Source organism: Lathyrus oleraceus, chromosome 7 (genome assembly GCF_024323335.1).
Source record: "Lathyrus oleraceus cultivar Zhongwan6 chromosome 7, CAAS_Psat_ZW6_1.0, whole genome shotgun sequence".
Taxonomy (NCBI): Eukaryota; Viridiplantae; Streptophyta; class Magnoliopsida; order Fabales; family Fabaceae; genus Lathyrus; species Lathyrus oleraceus.
The window spans coordinates 290,944,152-290,947,736 of record NC_066585.1 but is presented as its reverse complement, the minus strand read 5'-3'; the positions used below and the strand labels follow the sequence as shown (position 1 = coordinate 290,947,736).

General features: G+C 32.6%; 1 non-coding gene across 1 annotated transcript; it reads right to left on the bottom strand.

The window, feature by feature from the left end:
* Positions 1-605: 605 nt before the first annotated feature.
* On the bottom strand, positions 606-677 carry TRNAE-UUC (transfer RNA glutamic acid (anticodon UUC)). Its single transcript has one exon. It is a non-coding gene; the product is annotated as a tRNA-Glu (tRNA).
* Between the last annotated feature and the right edge of the window lie 2,908 nt (positions 678-3,585).

Genomic DNA, 3,585 nt, shown 5'->3' with positions numbered 1-3,585 from the left:
TAAAAAAGTGGGTCTTCTAGGTGAAAGCTATATATTCTAACCGTTGGAGGACACTGGAGTATTTCTTTTAGTTTACAATGCATCAATGAATTTTCTAAATTGATTTTTCATTACCTGTTGTCTTTGTGATAGACTCCACAACCTTAAAAGCGATACAGTTAAGATGACTATTCCATAAAATTAACTTACTAAAGTTTAACTTTCGGATATTGTGGTATTATATAAAAAATGTTCCATTGTCGGGAATCAAACCCAGGTCTTCGGGGATGCCTGATATCATGACAGTTGGACGACAATGCATTAATAATTTGTCTAAATTGATTTCTTCATTATCTTTTGCCTTCGTGAAAGACTCCACAACCTCAAAAGCGATATGGTTAACATGACTTTCCAACATGCTGATAAAATTAAATTTCAGAAATTAACTTATGGATATAGTGAAATTATATAAAAAAAATGTAAGTCTCTTAGGTGAAAGCTATATATCCTAACCGTTGGAGGACACTGGAGTCAAAAGCGATACATTAAAGATGACTATATAACATGCGAATAAAATTAACTTTCTGAAGTTAACTTTCGGATATGGTGGTATTATATATAAAATGTTCCATTGTCGGGAATTGAACCCGGGTCTTCTGGGTGAAAGCCAGATATCCTAAACGCTGGACAACAATGGAGTGCTTATTTTACTTTACAGTGCATCAATAATTTGTCTGAATTGATTTCTTCATTATCTTTTGCCTTCATTAAAAACTTCACTACCTCAAAAGCGATATAACTAACATGACTTTCGCATATGCTGATAAAATTAACTTTTAAAAATGAACTTATGGATATGGTGAAACTATATTTAAAAAAATGGGTCTTCTGGCCTTTGTGGTAGACTCCACAAAATGTTCCATTGCCGGGAATTGAACCCGAGTCTCTAGGGTGAAAACCAGATATCCTAACCGCTGGACGACAATGGAGTATTTATTTTTAATTTACAATGCATCAATAATTTGTCTAAATTAATTTCTTCATTATCTTTTGCTTTCGTGAAAGACTCCACAACCTCAAAAGCGTTGTAATTAACTTGACTTTCGCATATGCTGATAAAATTAACTTTCAGAAATTAACATATGGATATGGTGAAATTATATTTTAAAAAGTGGGTCTTCTGGGTGAAATCTATATAATCTAACCGCTGGAGGACACTGGAGTATTTCTTTTAGTTTACAATGCATCAATGAATTTTCTAAATTGATTTTTTATTATTTGTTGCCTTTGTGATAGACTCCACAGCCTCAAAAGCGATACAGTTAAGTTGACTATTCCATAAAATTAACTTTCTCAAGTTTAACTTTCGGATATGGTGGTATTATATAAAAAATGTTCCATTGTCGGGAATCGAACCCGGGTATTCGGGGATGCCAGATATCCTAGCAGATGGACGACAATGGAATATTAGTTTTAATTTACAATGCATTAATAATTTGTCTAAATTTATTTCTTCATTATTTTTTGCCTTCGTGAAAGACTCCACAACCTCAAAAGTGATATGGTTAACTTGACTTTCCAATTGTCGAGAATTAACTTTCTGAAGTTAACTTTCGGATATGGTGGTATTATATATAAAATGTTCCATTGTCGGAAATTGAACCCGGGTCTCCTGGGCGAAAGCCAGATATCCTAAACGTTGGACAACAATGGAGTGTTTTTTTTACTTTACAGTGCATCAATATTTTGTCTAAATTGATTTCTTCATTATCTTTTGCCTTCGTGAAAAACTCCACAACCTCAAAAGCGATATAATTAACAAGACTTTCGCATATGTTTCAAAAATTAACTTATGGATATGGTGAAATCATCTTTAAAAAAGTGGGTCTTCTGGGTGAAAGCTATATATCCTAACCGCTGGAGGACACTGGAGTATTTCTTTTAGTTTACAATGCATCATTATCTTTTGCCTTTGTGATAGACTCCACAGCCTCAAAAGTGATACAGTTAAGTTGACCATTCCATAAAATTAACTTTCTCAAGTTTAACTTTCGGATATGGTGGTATTATGTAAAAAATGTTCAATTGCCGGGAATCGAACCCGAGTCTTCGGGGATGCTAGATATCCTAGCAGATGGACGACAATGGAGTATTAGTTTTAATTTACAATGCATTAATAATTTGTCTAAATTGATTTCTTCATTATCTTTTTCCTTCATGAAAGACTCCACTACCTCAAAAGCGATATGGTTAACTTGACTTTCCAACATGCCGATAAAATTAAATTTTAGAAATTAACTGATAGATATAGTGCAATTATATAAAAAATGTGAGTCCCCTAGGTGAATGCTAGATATCCTAACCGTTGGAGGACACTGAAGTATTTCTTTTAGTTTATAATGTATCAATGATTTATCTAAATTAAAGATATGTGATAGACTCCACAACCTCAAAAGCGATACAACATTAACTTTCGGATATGCTGGTATTATATATAAAATGTTCCATTGTCTGGAATTGAACCCAGATCTTCTGAGTGAAAGCCAGATATCCTAACCGCTGAACGACAATGGAGTATTTATTTTAAATTTACAATGCATCAATAATTTGTCTAAATTAATTTCTTTATTGTCTTTTTCTTTTGTGAAAGACTCCACAACCTTAAAAGCGATATAATTAACTTGACTTTCGCGAATGCTGATAAAATTAACTTTCAAAAATTAACTTATGGATATGGTGAAATTATATTTAAAAAAGTGGATCTTCTGGGTGAAAGCTATATATCCTAACCGCAAGAAGACACTAGAGTATTTCTTTTAGTTTACAATGCATCAATAAATTTTCTAAATTGATTTCTTCATTATCTTGTGTCTTTGTGATAGACTCCACAGCCTCAAAAGCAAGACAATTTAGTTGACAATTCCATAAAATTAACTTTCTGAAGTTTAACTTTCTGATAAGGTGGTATTATATAAAAAATGTTCCATTGCCGGGAATCGAACTCGTGTCTTCGGGGATGCTAGATATCCTAACAGATGGACGACAATAAAGTATTAGTTTTAATTTACAATGCATCAACAATTTGTCTAAATTGATTTCTTCATTATCTTTAGCCTTCGTGAAAGACTCCACAACCTCAAAGCGATATTGTTAACTTGAATTTCGAACCGCTGGAAGACATTGTAGTATTTCTTTTAGTTTACAATGCATCAATAATTTTTCCAATTTGATTTCTTCATTACCTTTTGCCTTTGTTATAGACTCCACAACCTCAAAAGCGATACATTTAAGATGACTATACCACATGCCAATAAAATTAACTTTATGAGGTTAACTTTCAGATATGGTGGTATTATATATAAAATGTTCCATTCCCGGGAAATAAACTCGGGTCTCCTGGGTGAAAGCCAGATATCCTAACCGCTGGACGACAATGGAGTATTTATTTTTAGATTACAATGCATTAATAATTTGTCTAAATTAATTTCTTCATTATCTTTTGACTTCGTAAAAGACTCCACAACCTCAAAAGCGATATAATTAACTTGACTTTCGCATATACTGATAAAATTAACTTTCAGAAATTACCTTATGGATATGGTGAAA